The 18,386-nt window shown below is 47.2% G+C and overlaps 1 long non-coding RNA gene across 1 annotated transcript; it reads left to right on the top strand.

Moving 5' to 3' along the window:
* The first annotated feature begins 4,090 nt into the window (after positions 1–4,090).
* On the top strand, positions 4,091–16,928 carry LOC310897448. The gene is made up of 5 exons (XR_014582334.1): positions 4,091–4,295; positions 14,073–14,198; positions 14,544–14,726; positions 14,811–14,977; positions 16,354–16,928. It is a non-coding gene; the product is annotated as an uncharacterized lncRNA (long non-coding RNA).
* Positions 16,929–18,386: the final 1,458 nt, after the last annotated feature.

Genomic DNA, 18,386 nt, shown 5'->3' with positions numbered 1-18,386 from the left:
GTAAAAGCCCTACTTCAAAGATGAACCCAAAACAAAACAAACCATAAAACAGTTGATAATCGTAGATGTGTCAGTTTGGGTCCTAAATAGCAGAATCACACAGGACCACAGAATGGTTGAGGCTGGGTGCACCCCTGGGTGCCCCTGTCCCCCCCTGCCCCAGCAGGGTGCCCAGCCCCACGGCCCTGGGCTCGGGGAGCTCTCCGAGGAGCAGCCCCCGGCCCCTCTCGGGGCAGCCTGTGCCAGGGCTCCGGCACCCGCCCGGCCCAGCAGTGCTGCCTGAGGGGCAGGGGGAGCCGCCGGGGCTCCGGGCTGGGCCCGGGGCCTCTGGGCCCGGCCCTGGGCACCGCCGAGCAGAGCCCGGCTCCGGCCTCTCCGCACCTCCCTGCGGGTCCTGACGGCCATGGGGGAGCTCCCCCGGAGCCTCCTCTGCTCCAGGCCGAGCAGCCCCAGCTCTCGCAGCCTCTCCTCACAGCACGGGGGCTCCGGGCCCCGCAGCACCTTGGTGTCCCTGCCCTGGACTCACTCCAGTAGCTCCATGTCCCTCTTGTACTGGAGAGCCCAGACCTGCCCCCAGCACTCCAGGTGCGGCCTAACCAGTGCTGAGAAGAGGGAAGGATCACCTCTCTTGACCTGCTGGTGATATTTTGCCTCATGCAGCCAAAAATACCATTAGCCTTCTTAGCAGCAAGGATACACTGCTGGCTTATGTTCAACTTGGTGTCCCCCAGCTCCTTTTCCGTTCATTAAAAAGGAAGGAACCCAAACACTGATGAGTCTGGGCTGGGACCTCTACACTGAACACAGCAGCAGCCCCAGAAGGGGTGGAAATGGCACCACTCGAAAGTTTTACAAGTGCTTGAGAGAGATGAGGGCTTGTAAGAGCCAGGCGAGACTCCTGGAAGCTAAAACAAAGCTGAGTGCAGCTCAAAAAGCACTCCCTGTGGACAGACCATCTTTTCAACACAGCCAGAGATTACCCATATGTCTTTAAATCCCATTGCACGCTACATGTTGCATTGATTGTGAGCAGCAGCTGAGCACTGAACAAATAAGCTGCCGCTGCTGCGCTGGGTTGGGGAACATCCTGGTGTTGCTATGACATTTCTCGTCAAGTTTTCAGACTCAAATGGATCCCACATGGGGAAGAGCATCAGGCTCCATTGGAAAGCGGGAGATTTGGAGGCTGGAGCCCTCCGTGTCTCCTGCTCATGGAAACAAAGCATCTTTTCTGCTTCCTTCCGATCAGGACAAGTAAAATAAATCTTTGAGTGACCCAGCCACTCCCCTGCTGGCACCTGGAGGGCCACCAAAACCTGGCACCGCCGCTGGAAAACAAGCACTATCCTGTTCACCTTTTATTTTGATTTACTGGTGGCACCGTAGGAGGTTGCTACTTCGTTCTTAGCCTCCTACTGCCCAGGGACACTACCAGTAAAACCCCAAAGTGATATTAAAAGAGGGAGGCTGGGCTCACTGCCAGCTGTTAACGAATGTGCCTGTGAGCCTCACAAAGAATAGGACAATGTAACCCACCCAGCCTGCTTGCAAACCAGGGTCCATTGTTCAACGGGGCACAACAAGCAACTGCAGGAAGCTAAATAAACCCCACACAGTGTCTTCTATCAGCTTCTGCAAGCTGTGGAAAGCTTCCAGAAAGGTGCCTGGGACTCCCCTGTGCTCCTTGCTGCACCGAAAGGTTGGGAAGATCTTTGGAGCAAAAAGCAGGTGCCCAAACACTGGCACTATGACACAAAAAGTACACACTTGCATTTTTAGGCTCTCGTGCACCTACTTTGAACATGAGTGAAAAGTGTATTTAAGGGGTCGAAGTGCAGGTTCCCAGGTGTCCAGGCTGGATGGGTTTGGCTTACATGACCCTGAAGATGAAGGAGTCTATGGTGGAGCAAAGAGTGGGGGTCCAAGCCTTCGGCTGCCACTTGGAGACCACCCTCCCTCCCTTCATCCCTCCCCCTGTCTGGAGTCTGTCTTGCACTATGCAGAAGTGGAGGCGGCTGCAGCCCACTGGGGCTTGTTCCATACCTCGAACCACAGCCTCAAGGCGCAGCGAGGAGATGAATTTGGCCATGCCCTGCAAACCAGCTGCTTTTCTGGGCCTGCTGCCTCTTCTGCTGGAAAACGAGAGGCGCAGCGGGGGGGAGGAGGCTCCAGCTGGGAAGGTGGGGAGGGCGAGAGGAAAACCGGGAGGGAAGTGCCTGAGCAATTTCACAGCACAGGCAGCGTATGAAGTTGCTTCGGTTCGTGGTCTGCACTCTAGGGTTTGTCTGTGGGAAGCCTGCAGGGGTGTTGCAACCTGCCAGTGCCAATAAACATCACCACAAGACCAGAGGAGCTCAGGGCCTGCAATATGAAAGGCAAGGAGAGGAAAATTAGAAGGAAAAATATGAAGTTAATAAAAATCCTTTATCCAATCAGACTCTAAAGAGAGTACAGTCATGGGCTGGAAGCAGCAGCCGGGCGCTCCGAGCCCTCACTTTGCTTAATTACCTAATAGCTTGCAGAACCCCTTCAGCTTTATGAGTTGCACATTTCTTCGCAGCTGCCCTGCCTCGCAGGAGCCATGCTAGTGGTGGGGGAGTGTCTCTGCCCATGCCCCCTGCTGGGCTGCAGTGCGACAGGCTCCGTGGCCCAGATGCTCTCGATCTTAAGGTTTGAACTGGCTAAGGCCCTTTGAGTAAAAAATCTTTCTTATTGAGTATATAATTTGCCCGCTAAGGGGAAGAAAGCTCTCCCTCCCTGCTGTTTGCACAGTAGGTTCTCTGGGTGGTTTATCTGAGCTTGTAGTCCCAGGACAGAGGGTTGATGATTTCACAGAGATCATAAATTGTGCCTGTGGCTGTCCAAGGGCTGGCAAGGGCTTTGCTTTGGCTTTCCTGCCCTGCTATTACTACAGGAAAAACCCTTTCCATTTCAGCTCCTGTCTCCCATGGGGAGCAGCTCACAGAGAAGTAGGTGGGTGGGATGCTGGAATCTTTCAGCACTGGCAAGTGCATCTTGCAGGGCTGGACTTGGGTATAGACATCAGAGGCACACAGTTTCAGTTGTTGTGGGGAGCACCTTGGACCCTGATAAATAACTGGGGTTGACACAATAAATTTTCTGTCCTGCTAAAGGTCAGGCTGATGTTGGGATTAATAAAGTTTCTATCTCTGTTAGACTGATGAGGGCTGATGGGTTGTGTTGTATTCCCCTTTGTCATGGGATTCTCACTGCTTCCTGGGCATTTTATCCTCTGATAAAAGGTGTTTCTGATGCACTTGATCTCTCTGTCACAGTCATGCTATTATTTTTTTGGTTGGTCATCCTCTATGCCGAAAAGCCTTGTGTTCCTGATGGTGTGCTTGGGCAAATATGGTAAGCTGAGCCAAATTTTTGTGAACTTTCAGAGCTGAACTGTGTGGGAGACTGATGTCCTAGGAGAACATCCCAAATACCCCGTGCCGGTTCTGCCAAACAACTCCCTTTGGCCCCATACAGCTGCCAAACTGCAGGCACAGGTAGTTCACAACTCCTCTGCTTGTCCTGGCACTGGGCTCTGCTGATAGCAAGGGCACGGCAGAGGTCATGCAGGTAGAAAAAGCCAAGCTCTGCCTTTAGCAGGTTGTGAGAAGTTGGGTAGAGTTCCCCATGCCGATAGAGGACTGTTTGATACCTGCTGTCACCGTGTGTCCCAGAAATTAACAGTGCTTGAAGACCGCTCTAAACAACATGAGGTTATTGACCAGGAGACCATGACCAGAGCTCTTTGGCTATGATTAATAGCTTGCTCAGTAGGGCAAAACTTAAAGGCACCATTGGTGCACTTGTCCTCAAAACTGGGCAATTAATTCTGGGCTTTGTTCCTAACCCTTTTTTAGGGGGGAAGGATGTGTGCCTAGCTAGCTATGCAAAAACACAATGGCTTTTTCAGAGCTCTTAGACCCAGAGGGCAGCAGATATGACTGACATGCAGGGATAAACGCTGACCATCTGGGAGGAGCTGATGGCTTATTTTGCAGCTGAGCACCATTAACTCCACCTGGTCATTAATCCCCAGGAAATTGAATCATACCACAGAGCTGGAGAATAGAGGAGCAGAGCAGGCTCTCTGATATCTTATCGGACCTCCTGCAATATGCCAACATCAGGAATTGTCTGTTCCAACATTTTTGGTGTTACAAACTTAAAAAAAAAAAATGTGGGGAGAGGTGGGAAAGGAGAGGAAGAAAACAAAAACATGTTGAACAAGAACTGTGGTGTTATTCATTCAATGCATTCCCCCGCTCTGCTTGCAGGTAGGTGCTATACGGCCAAACAGGGAGATTTCTTATAGCACAAATCCTCTTAGTGAAAAATTAGGCTTGAGCATCTAATTTCTGTTTCTGCCTTTAAAAAGTCTTTCTGCTTTCCACCTGCAATATATCGTTGCCCAAAGGTGGTAGGCCCTGTGGTTATGGGGTTGTGCCAGCCATGTGTCTGCAGGGTGCCTGCACCGGCCATGGCTGTGTGTTCCCACACCTCCAAGGTGATGATAGTTGAGCAGTCGGTTGCCTCTTCTTCTTGGCAATTGCATTTGAGCACACGACTGCAGGCATGCAATTGCAGTTGGGCTTTGTATGATGGTGCTTTTGTGCTCCTGCCCTGTATCCCCCTGGTTTGGCAAGACAGCAGGGAGATGTCTCATTGCCCTGATTAAACCAGACCCAAAATTTGATTTGAGTCCGCACATGGGTCGTGATCCCTGGACATCCCTTCACTCTAAAAACAATGCAAAAGGTAAGTGCAGTCCTTCCTCAGGCACCTGGATAGTCACAGGATTTCAGGACACCCCTACCAGTTGTGGACACTGCATTATCCCAGTTGTAGAAAGGCTTTCACCTGGCTTTTGGGGTGTTTCCCAAGTACTCGGGCCTTAAGTATGAGGTGCATCATGTACAACTATCTCACCAAGACACTGCTTGCTGAGCACTGCCATGACCCTGGTGTGTTGTGCTTACCCAGAGAGCCCAGTACGAGATAGTGAGCTGATATTTTTCCTGGGCAAATCCACTATGCGCTCTTTCCATAGCGAAAGAGGAGGGAAAAAAAAAAAAAGCCAGGTTATGTTTCAATAGCAGACCCAGAATTTTTGTTCTACTTGGAAGAAAAATGGCAAAAATTCAAATCTATATTGTGCTTTGGTGGGTGTGTGGAAAAAAGTTCATACAGATTTTCTTTTTTATTTTATTTTTTCTCCCCTGAATTTCCCAGCTTCATTTTCCTCACCCGCTCTCTGATTTGGGCTCATAGTGAAATCATTTTATCACACATGGAAAATATAAATAAAATTAGCATTTTTTCTTACTCATTTCATATTTTTTGAAGTAGAAGCTCTCAGGCTTCCATTTAATCCCAAAGTCAATTTTAAAAGGAACATAGCCAAATGAAAAGCTTCAGGATTCAAAAAGAAACTGAAAAAATCAAAATGACCTGAGAATAATAAAATAGGAATCTCTTTTCTGTAAGTATTAAACACAGAGAGAAAAATGTTCTAATTTCCCCAGACTGTTTTGTGTAGAAAACTTGATGTGATGGGAAGAAAAAGCTATCCATGGTTTTCTCTGTTGCAAACGAGGATAATGTTAGATACTTGTTTAAGAAAAGGTAAAACAAGTAATTTCTTCACAGATGGGTTTTTGATTAAGTCCAAACATTTAAGCTCAAGCTGCAACTGATAGAGGCTATGTAAACCTGGGTTTTTCGTGCTCTTAGTGCACGTTTTGATTCTTATTCCTATTTTTCCAAAACATCTCCAAGCCCCTCACTGGGCACTTTGGAAAACCTGCCCGTTGTCCAATTGGGGTCTGAGCCCTTTTGAAAATGTATCTCCAGCTGGGAGAGCTGACCACTTTTGTGAATCTGGAAAAGGTTTTTCAGAGGGAATTAGATATCAAGTTTTGAAAACACCAATAAGCATTTAAATACCACCAAAAGTTTGGCTCTGGGTGCTCTGAGGATAAAAACCCTTTCTTCCCTTCATCTAGTCTTTTTTTTTTTTTTTGGTGTCCTCTTAGATTGTAAATGATTCTGTGCACAGGCTGTCTTTACCATGCAAATGCACATCAGAGCCCTGCCTTTAGTTAAAAAGGCTAACCATTGCCAGAAATACATTTGAAAAAAAACATTGATAATCATCCCTTTCATGTCTATAAATGAAGAAAGATGCAGAATTCAGACATAATTTGACTTTAATCTTAATTAGCCCCATTATCCCACTTTTGCATAGTTTGGAGCCGGGCAATATTGCAGTAGATAACACTTGTGTGTGCTGCTTAGTGAAAATAAAACTTGCAGAGTGGGTTTGAAATGAGCTTGGTTGCACGGCCTGAAACCGGGTTCAACGTTGGGTCTGACGCTCGTGGTTTCAGCGGGGCCGCGTGGATGAGCAACAAGTGCTGGTGCAGGATGCAGCGAGTGCTGGGCTGAGGCTGTGGATGAGCTGATCACGTGCGAGGGTTTCTGGAGACGGGGGATTTGCAAGCTCCAGGCACATCTCTGCTGCCGCGTAGGGCCGGTCCATCTGCGGCACGGTGTACGCTTACGTGGAGTCGGCGGAGCTGGCTGCCAGCTCTCAGCAGACAGATCAAACCAGCACCAAGCTCGATTAGTATCTGAAGGCCGGATGAAATTCCCTGACGTTACCCCTTAAAAGTTTCAGGTGGGGGAATAAAGAAAAATCTTGTAACTTGAAACCTTCTGATGTCCAAATTGTTATGTTACATAGGAAATCTCCTTCTTTCTTACAGCCCCTGGTGGACTTTCACTGATGAGTGACTGGGCCATCTGTTTAATTTCACCATTAACATATGTGTCGTGCAGTTACAAACGCTTCCCTCCCGGCGCTGTCCGGCTGCCCGTATCTGAAGTGTAGCTGATTTTGGTCCAAGAACCACAGCAGGGTGTGTAATTAATAAGGGTAATGTTGTGATATGATAAGTGCTGCAGTTTAGTGTGTGGTTGAGCCTATTGTTAACCCCAGAGCTGTTAATTTCAGACTAATGTTTTAAGCTGATTTACATGAGAGATAAGCAAATTCATCTGTATTACAGCAATAAGACTACTTAGCACTTATCCAGCTGCAGATCTTAAAGCACTTTGTAAACATTAATGAATTAAACTCTGTTCAGCGAGGCTGCAAACAAAGATGCAGTGTTATAGCCACATTGCTAAAAACAAAATCCAAAAGCAGGGGAGAGAAATCGCTGTTTAAGTGACGCAAGCTGAGAGCAACAGCCTCTGGTTTTTATTTCCAGGTGTAGCAAGCCTACTTTGGGCTCAGTCCTTCTTTTGGCACCTCAGGCTAAACTTCCTATAGCTTTGGCTGTTCAACAGGAGGTTTCCCTTAATTGCTTCATAGTGAAATATGCCTTTACTGGAAATCGGTGCTCAAAACATACTGCCAATAAGTTAGGAAGAGGGAGCTGGTGATATTTTTCCATTGTGTTCCAGTCTAGAATAGAAAAATGTCTTGTGTGTCCCATTTATCTCTGTCTGCATCTTCTCTGTCTCTACTCGACAACAGCATGAAAAAGTCTACATTTTTGCAGCAGGCAGTAGGGGTCTGTTCCAGCTCTGTGTAATCAGTCCACAGAGTCCCAGCATTTTGCGGTGGCTCTGGATCAGACCCCGAGGATAAATGTTCCTTCCTTGTTCAAAGCTCAGTAGCCCCGTAGTAAGCTAGCCAAACCCAGGCCCACATATCCCACGTGTCAAAGATGTTTTAGCTGCCCTATAGGAACAAAAACACTGATTAAACAGGACTTGCCCCTGTAGATTTTGCAGTGTGTGCTGGTGCCCTGCAGGCATTGTTTTATGGGATGATGGGCAGTCCTCAGTACAACGGCCTTAATTGTTGTGATGGGGTTTCCTAGCAGGAATAAGATTTCTGTTAGGTGTGATTATGGTTGCTTGTGCTATATATTTGACTATGCAGTAGAAATGGCAAATACGAAGTGTGAAGTCTTAGTGACCTGCAAATCAAATATACCCACGGCCAGAGAGAGTCTGTGCATGGGGGAGCAATCAAGGAGATGGACAAGAGGAAAGAGAGGAGCTGCAGGTGCTGTCTCTCCACACATGGAGAAAAATCCAAGGAAGATTCAGGACAGATTTCCAATGAGCTCCTTGCCCAGCATTGGTGGCATTCACCTTCTAGGTGCTCAAGTAAGTGGCAGTGTTTCCTAAGGCTTGGGTGACCTGCAGTTGCCATCTCTGGCCACCAGCATCATGTAATGGTGGTTTTTACACACTCTGCCTTCATTTACACATCAGACTCTCTCTCACATCAGTGCTCTCTTGTCAAGCTCTGAGGATGGGTCCTGTCACATGCAGCACTGAGTCAGGAGCTGCATCCTCTGGTCATACCCCAAAGTCCATCACTGTGCAAAGCTTTTCCTTTGTGTGGTGTTGGCAAGGGTCTAATTAGCACAAGGAGCTATTCATTTACATCAGAAAGTCTTCAGGCAAGTCTGCTGTCATTTTGCTTTAGTTATTGAGAAGGGAGCAGCCAAACCGGTGAAATCTTACTGAAAAGACTGACCACCTTATGCAATGGGGTCCACAACACTGCAATTCTTGCTGTTTTCCTCAAATGCGGGATGTGTAGGTCCTTCACTGGAGAACACGCTCACACCAGTGTTGGTTTTTTTTGCTCTGAGTCAGCATAATTTCTGCAGAAATTCCTATTCTCGTTGGCCGAGGGTCTTGTGGGCATCACCCGTGATTCACATTTGCATGGAGCACTGTGAGTGAAAGCACGGGACACTTCCAGCTGCATGTTTTTAATTACTAGTGTTAACAAACAAGATGTCTTATAGATCTTCGTAAAGAGGTAGGGACCCACAGGGAAGGGGAGAGCTGCATTTATCTGGCTGGCATTCCCTGATACATGAGCTGGGGCACACATCGTAAGCTCTTTGCTCACAGACAGAAAGTAATGAATAACAGGAACATTCCTCCTTCAGCTCATCTGGAAAAAAAAAAAAAAAAGTGTGCCAAGAAAACTCCTATCTAGGGCCTCCTAGACACTTTCCCAGTGCCAAAGGATGATCTTTAAACATCTGTTACAGCTCTGCAGATGAAAGGCTCCCAAGCACATTAGTTTGCATGTTCAGTCATCCTATCTCCGAGGGGAATGCGCTCATCGGCTGACAGAGCTATCTGCAGGATGTGCTCATTCGTGCTGCGTCCAGGTATTTGGCAAGCGAAGCGGGTGACGATGTTCTTGGCATCACACCTGCCTTGTGTAATCAGCCAGGGGCAGCGATTTCCACGTTGCTATCTCCCCCTGCCCGGGGAGGAGAGCTGCTGCGAGCTCGCAGCTGGAGCTGGCCAAGCCAGCAGCTCGGGAGGAAGGATTTCATCTCCCACATTCAAGGCAGAGCTGTGAAAAGACTTCCACTCATCAGGTTTTCCTCTCTGGCTAGGTTGAAGGAGTTCGAAGAGTTTGGCAGACGGTCTTCAGCTTCTAAAATGTGCTCTCCTGCCCTGGGAGGGATGGAGGTGACACACAACCAGGACACCGCTCTTGCCCCACCAAGTGCATCCGTAGCTTTCCTGGTGGTGTCAGAGCAGCCTCAAAAGCACTAAGGCACTGCCAGGAGCTGAGTCCAGATGTTATCATCTCCTGTTGGTTTGCTCTGAGTGGGAAGCCCACCTTCACGTGTTGTGGTTCCTCGTGACATCAGTCCCCAACACCTGTTAAAGGGGCGTTACGCGTCTTAAGAGGCCAATAAGTCACACAAATCCTTTCATATCTCAGCCTGGAAATGGTGTTGCTCACAGAAACTGAGTACGAAGTCCTGGGACCCACTGGACATCTCCTGCCTCTGCTTGTTGTGTAAAAGCTGCAGTGTTATGGTAGTAGAAGCATCCTTACCCCTCATTTGCCACCAGGTTATCAGCTGATGTCATTAAGAGTTTCCTAACCAATACTTTTATGCCAAATATGCTAGAAATGATCCCAGAAGAGTCAGTTTTCTGAAATGCCTTCTACTTCTTGGTATTTTCCCAGACAGAAATGCTTGCGGCATGTAATGCCTCCCTGGCCAGCTCTTTCAGGTGAGGAGGCACCAACAAAACAGGACTGCTGAGATGCCCTGGGGTCTGTGTCACATTCAAGCCTTGCCTTTTCTTACATAAAGCTCTTCAGACAGCTATCTCTGCTCCTCTCTCTTCTCTCTTCTATAGATTTATTTCAAAGAAAGTGTTTGGAGCATTCGTAGGCCAAATCCACTCTTCGGTTCAGTCGCCTGCCATACGTAGCAATGTGTCCACCTTAAGCCTGGATTTAAGAATTGTTGTGTGGTGTAGGTAATTACCTGCTTGAAACCAGGCACAGACCAAGGCTTGGTTTCATGCAGCACACCAGGCAAATGCCATACGAGTAACGGCTTTTGCTCACCAGCAGTAAGGGCTTAGGGTTACAGCTACTTGCTTGGAAATGAAAAAACGTTGCTTCTTGGGCCAAATGCTGATCTGCTTCTGCATGGTCATGGGACTGTCTCCTTCAGAACAAGGAGGTGCAGAGATGGGGCAAAACTTGATCCTAAATCTTACGAGAGCTTCAATTGTTCTCTCTCTTTTTCCTGTCTCACCCCATTTAATTCAACTCTTGTTCTCCAAATTTGCAATAGCGAGTTATTTTATATCTGCAGACACAAATCCAAATCCTGATCCCATTAAAGTTAGTGGCAGAACTTCCAATAACTTCAGCTGAACCAGGACTTGGCTCACTGTGAAGAAAATGTTGTTCTAAAGGCAATATGTACTGCCACACGGATTCAGACATCCATAAATCCATCAGGGCAATGAGTACTTCCATCTGCCACCCAGCATTTGGAGCCGGGTGTGTTAACAATATGAGCTAGAGAGTGAAAGTTACCAGCAAACGCATTTCTGCAACCATTTCTCCCGCTCTTATTGAGTTTTTGTTTTGTTTTGTTTTGTTTTGTTTTGTTTTGCATTTACTGGCAGAAGGATAAAGAACAACTTCCAGAGCCCAATGGTTTACATCCAGGTCAGGCTCCTGGGACAGGAACTTGGATGCCAGGGTGATGAACACCTTAAAAATGCTGCAGCTAGACCTTGTTTTAAAGAGGCTGGTTTGGGTCTCTGGGAAGTTGAGCTCAATTCGTAGCTCTGCCACTGACCTCCTGTGTGTCCTAGGGCAAATCATCTGATCTCTCCGTGCTTTGGTTCCTCCACTGCAGCATTCCTTACTCCCACCCTTTGTCTACTTGTGCAAGCTTTTGGGTAGGGCTGTAACACACGTAATAGCAGTAATACCAACAGCAATAATGACCATCTGATATAAACCCTGCATCAAATCTCAGCCACCCGCATCTGGCCGGCTGCATGCTGGCAGGGCTTGCACAGCCAAGCTGCGCACACACAGGAACCCTTTAGCTGGGAAAAAAACCTTTCCCTTTCCCAGTGAGTAATTTTAAGGACCAGACGGGTACCAAAGCCAGAGTGAAACCTGGAGGCAATTTCACCAGCGTTCGAAAATGAGTTTCATTCAAGTCCATAAACGTGTTTAAAAAGTCTGTTTTAACAGAGGCCAGAGTGCCCTGGGGTGACTCTCTTTAAAGCACTTTGTTTGGCTAATAACAATTTGTAAATGCTGTCTGTTGGAAGTGCCGCTGCCACTATCTTGGAAAAGTCTCAGCTGGGAAACACAGGTACCTTGTGTTACACACGTGCTTCAAGCATTTTCCCTTGCAATAATGTCTGTTAGGGCTGCGAGCCTGCGTGGCCACAGCTGCCAGGGCGAAACGATGCTCTGCTGGGTGGGCAGGGGCTCAGACGAGATTTGGCCATCCCTTCCTCCAGTGGCATGTGGGAGGCCTCCAAGGGGAGCAGGTGAAGCTAAGCGGGGGCCTGGGGAGCAGAACACCTTGAGAAGCTCACCAGATCATTTCTCAGGGAGGGATTTTTGTCCCTGGGAGACCCCTGCTGGAACCACAGCAGGATGGTGCTTTGGGTAAGCCCATCTGCCAGAGGGATGACCCAACTCATGGCATGGACAGTTTCCCTCTGGGATGGCGAACAACACTTATAGGTATACCCTGAGCGAAGCACAAAGGCCAAAGCCACCTGTCCTGGCACTAGTTGTCCAAGAAAGGATAAAAATTGGTTATTTCAAAGTCTATATCTGTATTTAGTGTCTGTATGTAGTATGAGTTAAAACCCCCAAATGCCTTTAGGAAACAGCCGGAGTTGTACCTGCTGCAGATATTTCTCACATACGAAGCCATGCTCACTGCTGCTTACCTTTAAAAGCCCACGATTTGTTTTGTCTACAAGCACTGCTTCAAGCCTCAGGGTCCTTTCAGAGGATCCGGCCTCATCTTCCAGGGATCCGCGGCACTATTTCCGCCCCTCAAATCTACTCCAGCAGCTTCGGTTGGGATAAGATTACAACGGCCATCAATCCCGCCCTCGTACTTCAGAGCACAAGCTAATCACCATGGAGGGGAAGGAAGCAATTTTCTTCACACTTTATTACGGCCCAACCACATACGTTACGGGTCTGGGTGCTGCTCTTTGTTTGGCTTCCTCGCGGAGCATCCGTCATCGGCCACTGACGGAAAGCCTGACGGAAAGCCAGGCTGGACAGACCACCGCGATGTCTGGGCAGGATTCGCCTGGCCTGACTGCAAGTGTCTGAAGTTTGGCTAACGCCAGATATCCTTCTCGAGTCAGTGGAGGGGGGTCAGGAGATGATTCATCCCATGCTAAGATAGGTGTCCCGGGCAGCTGAGATAAATCACCCTGCGGAGGCCCCAGCTCTTTGCGTTGGCCGTCGGTGGAGCCCTTATGGTTTGTCTTTGTGAGATATTTAACTTTTAGATGGCCAAAGTGGATTGGGGTGCCTCTCTCCTCCCTTGGCCATGCTTCTTGTACCCCTGCTCCTCTGCAGGATCCTTTCCTCAGATGAATGAACTAGTGGAAGTTGTGCTTAAAAAAAAGCTGCACTGAGCACGCTGCCTCTTAGCGGGTTGATGCTGGGACGCTAGCACAATATGAATGAGAAATGATAATAATAATAATTGCTATTTTAGAATAGAGGGGGTGAGTGCACACTTGAAGGGGCTTGCGAGAAGTGCTGTCCTGAAGTGATTGCTCACTGACACAGGGCGAAAGAGGAGGAGAAGTTTTATTAATTATTGTGCTTAAACCTGAGTGAAATGGCAAACACTGCTGCTTTTAAAACCTCCCAGCTGTTCCTTCCTTTGTTCTAGTGACTGCTTGGAAGTTTGAGCAGTGATAAAAGCAGGGACTCTTAAAGCAGTTTGCAAAGTTGTAGGAGACTTTAAACAGCTGGTATGATAAAACACCCACATTTCCCCTGACAAATGTAAGCTCCACCGGTAGCTTTTAGAGAAGGGTTTCATACCAGAGCCATAAAAAAAAAAATGGTTAAGTATAGAGGTGACGTCCTGGGTTTTCCCAGCTCAGTAAGGATATATCTAACCAGCCATTATCACGCAGGTGCACGTATATCATTCAACATCAGACATCAAGGAAAAATAATCGCCTGGAGCGAGAGAGTAAAGTTCAATGAAAGTTTGAAAGCATTACACACCAGCACTCCTGGAAGTATAATCAGGCACTGAAAAAAAATGACTCTCGTGCTTTTGTTTGGTTGATGAGTTTGGGTTTGCTGGCTGCATCAAATGAGATCTCATACAAATCTGTCTTCATTAGACTTCTTCTAAAAACAATTGTACATTTCCTGGAAGCTCATTAACAGGGGAGCATTGCCAGGCTCTTGTTCATAATGGCCTTGATTCAGCAAAGTACTTACACACGTGCTCTGGGCCCAATGATTTATAATAGGGGGTCTACAATTCTCCCAAAATTTTTCTACACTGTAGATAATACAAAGTCCAACTTCCATTTGCATTTTCAGTGAAAGTTCTGTCAAATCCTCTTATCTTTTATCTGATCACTTTTATATAATGACGTTTAATTTCTATCTTCTTATCTATCTATCTGTCTGTCTGTCTATCTATCTATCATTCTAATAGTGAGCATAAAGTCGTGCTGCGCTTAAAATTGTTGGCGACTCCACCTCTGCATCTACTGATTCCTCCTCGTCTCTGCTGGGATACTTCAAATTCCACTGCAGTTTGGAAGGGCAGCAGCTCCTACAGGTGTGCATGGGAACATGTCTTTGTCCTGGGTTGTCCTACCCAGCCAAAAATTCAACACAAACACTTGAGTTAATTAAATCTCAGTCTAAATTGTTCTTTCCCTGAGATGCCTGTGTTGAACACCCAACTGTTCTCTGTCTCAGCCATTGCATCGAGCCTGCCTCCTGAAATGCATTGCAGGGTAGCTGCAGACCTGGAAGGGTATTGAGTTAGGTCATTCTGAACTTCTCCAAGTTGTGTAGTGTGTTCTGATATCAGACAGTTTCGAAGTACAAGTGGCTTTTCCCTGGTTTGCTATTTGTTTGTTGTTGTGTTTGTTTGTTTGTTTGTTTTTCTCTTCCCAAGTGAGTTGTAGTGGAGATGTTGAAGGTGTTGCAGAATGGCAAAGTTATGAGTAGTGCAGGCTGTTAAGCTCTGCTAACTGTCCTGCTGCAAAATGTCAAAAGTCTCCAAAGTTTGCTCTGGGTTCTTCTGCTTTTGATCATCCGACTCAAGGCACCTCAGCAGAAGACTGATTTTTGGAAAGCCGTAAGTTCCTGCCTTTGCAAACCCTCCGCCTGGTTGGGCAGCCGTCTGTCCTTCTTCTGTGCATGAATATCTCACCTCTTTCAGCTCTCAGGTCTAGGGGATGGTTCCTCAATGGGACAGACTGCATCGCATGAAGAGAGAGCTGTCTCTCCACCTTAACACATCGAGAGGCCATCTCGTCCCCCATGAGGCCATCCAGACCCTGAACGACAGCAGGACTGCTCCCAGCTCTGGCTAGCACAGGCATGGCTGTAAGCAAAATATTAACATGTTCACCAGCATCTTATCTGCCTTCTCCTATTGCACGTTCTTTATTAGAACAGATTTTCTGTTTGCTGCTGAAATGTCATCCAACTTTGGTCTTCTAGCGGAGGACCTTATCCTAACCACTCCTAAGGGACCGGTCTCTACTGATGCCCTGCCCAATTTATCACTACTTCACTGTTCCTAATACTATAGACTGATAGCTCCAATTGTGATTAAATCCTCACTTCATATTAGGTGCTGTACAAACATGTAGGCAGAAACTATATGTTTTTTTCCCTCTGAAAAGTCTATGATCTTGAGAGAAGAAATTAGGAGGTGCAATGATTTGTCAGGCAGTCAGGGGAGCTCCTGCCAAGCCAGGAGGAAAACTGTGATCTCCTGGGTTTTGGATTTGAACTTGACCTCGCCACATCTCAGTGCCTAGTCGTGAAGCTTTGATTGTGCTGGGGACCACATGAGTTACCAGCTAGGGAGTTCCCACTGAAATTCTGCGGGAGGCAAATTGCTCCTTGCATGATGCATAGTCCAATTACAGAAAATATTTTATGCTGCCAATCTTGTAAAGTATCATCACTGGCAGCAGGGCAACCAGCTTCAGAATGGGTGGATTGTGCTTCCAAAAGCTAATTAAAATCATTAGCAACACTCTCAGATCGGTTGCCAGAAGCTATCCTTCATGACAGTAACCTCATATCCCCCCTTGGCTGCTTGGGTACATTTAAGAGTTACTCTGCAGTTTATTATCTACCTTTTTAAAAATAATTCATGGTTATTTTATGGTAAGTAAGGGGAGACAGCTTAAAATGATTATGTATACCCAGATAAGCAGTAAAAATCACGGAGGTCAAGAAAGAGAGGGCCTACTTTGGATGTTAGAAATGCTCTGTATCTGCTGCTAGGTTCCAGCCCAGAATGTTTGCCAAATCCCCTGAAGTCAGATATCTTTGTGCTTTCTGCCTGCTACAAGTGGTAGCCACGTCGCTGCTCAATGGGAAGGGGACAGAAGGATGAAAGGGCAATTCTCAACTAGAAAATAGTCACAAGATAATATCACCATTTAGGAATGTCTTTTTGCCCTGGGTTTCTGATTTTCTCATTCTCTGCTGTTCCCAGCTTCGCATCCTTTGGAAACAGATAGAAACTGGATCTTTGTGCAGGCTAGTAGATGTGTATTTGGGATATGGATTAAAACTTTGGCATGGATTTATACTGCTTACCTGAATACTTGTGTTAAGAGTCCAGCTGCTCTGAGTCCCTGGACAGGGGAGGGTGACTCAGTTCACCGAATATAGTCTGTGGCCCTCAATAAATCAAAGCAGTACTGCTCCCCTCTGAACCCTTACTGCTCTTGTCTCTTTAGAGTCTGTTTTAATGGCCTGTACTCCGTCGTATAGAGCATTCCCCTGGCGCTGACATCAAGCACTTTGAGATTTGCAAGCTACATTACACCTGCAATGTACTGGGTGAACCCTGTGAGAGGTGCAGTCGTTTCGGATCCGCTGAGAGCTGCTTGCTGTGAGCATGTTTGGCAGTTAAATTCAGTGGCCAAAACAAAGGATTTGGGGCTACTGTGAGCTGTTCTTTGTGTAGCTGATTGCTTTCATAACCAAGGAAATTTACACTGGAAACATGGTTCTAATCATTAAATTCGTTTGGATATTTATTATGGAGTGTTGGTTTAGTTCTGTAATAATAAATTAATTCCAGTTTTTCTTCTAGTCTGTTTGCAGCAAATTAACTCTTACTGGGAGAATCATTTCTGTTCCGCTTTCCACTCTCATTAGCTCTAGTGCTTTCTATTAAATGTATTTATCCATCTATGAAAAAGCACAGGGTTCCAGTGGTTTCTGCATATTTTATATATTATATTTTATCTTATATATATGTTTATCAAACTAGTGAATCTGTGAATCCTGAGTGATTAAACCATGGCCAAAGTTGCTTAATGACCCCCTGGTTGTGCTCTGACTCTTGAAGTGGGCTGTTTTTTTCAGGCCTCGTGAAGCTCTCCCCAAATCACAATGCTCTTATTCTATTAGTGTTGAGCAAAATCACAGTTCCTATTAACGACAATGAATAACAACAGCAGTGGTGCTAAAGAACCGAGGTTGGCTGAGCACAGCCCGGGCTGCAGGAGGGTGCCCAGGTCAGGAGGAGAAGACCCACAGGGCTGCTTAGCCACAAGCAAAGGCTGATTTATGGAGGTGCTGTCACCAGGCAGCAGCTCAGGGTGCACAGCAGTCTCCTGGGCACAGAGCCCCAGCAATCTGGGCCCCATTTCTCTCTTCAAACTGCAGTGCTTGCTGGCTGTCAGCACTGGCCATCCTTGTGACACTTCCTGCAGGGTGTGGGTCTTGCCGACAGGCTCCTGATTGACATTTCTGGGCTTTCCTTTCCCCTGTCTGCTTGCTGTGCAGGAGGCTGTTGGCGAGGCTCACCTGGTCTCGATGGGGCAGGTTCTCCGTGCTGAGGAAGCACTTTCAGTGCCTACGAGAATGTTACTCTAGGCCTGAATCCAGGGACCTTTATTGAACTTCTGCTCTGTTAGGAAAATAAGGATGGAAATAGGAGGAGAGGGGATTTAAAACCATTCGAGGGAATGCTTTCCTATATAGTGCCATGGGATGGGAAGGATAGAACCAAAACCTGCCCTGCTTTAGGACCACACGTTAGCCTTTGGCTAGAGGCTCAGCTCTGCTGGTACTCTGTTGGTATGCAAAGAGAGGCTTTGAGGGAACCTCCTCCACCTGCAGTAACCTGCAGCTATTTTGGTACTTAGAGTGCCCTTAGGAAGATGAATGGAGCCCAGAGCTGTCCTCACCCAAGAAATTAATTTGAGTGATTGTCTTTGATTACAGTGTTAACCCACTTTGTTTCCCTGCCTGCTCCTCAGACCTGCTCCCTCTAGCTGAAGGCCTGTTCTCCGAGTGCTTTGCACACTCAGGACCATCCCAAGGAGCCTGGAAGATGGGGCTCCCCCGCAGCCAGCCCAGTCTGTGAGCATCTCTCCTGCACAAGGGTGCCAGTGATTTCAGCCCAGCAAAGAGCTGCTGTGGATGCTTTGACTCAAATAGGGTCATAGAAACAATGTTCTTTATGGCTGTCTCCTACAGTGGACATTTCCAGTAGTGATGGAAAGCCATGGGCCAGATCCTGCCTCTGTCTGAGGAGATGCAACCTCTCTTTCCCATCTGGCCAGCTACAGAAAAAGACACTTGCTTTTTGGCCTTTGGATCTCTGCAAGATACTTGGGCACAGGAGGAAAACAGGTATAAGAATGCCTTCTTTTTGCACCCTCATCTGGGAGAGGGGCACCCTAAATCTCTGCTGCCCAGGCAGATTAGGCACTGCAAGTTACACTCCTTGGCTGTAAAATGAAATTATCTCAAGAAT

Source organism: Anser anser, assembly GCF_964211835.1.
Source record: "Anser anser genome assembly, chromosome: 3".
Classification (NCBI taxonomy): Eukaryota; Metazoa; Chordata; class Aves; order Anseriformes; family Anatidae; genus Anser; species Anser anser.
The sequence above is the reverse complement of the archived record's forward strand: the minus strand, read 5'-3'. Positions and strand labels throughout refer to the sequence as shown.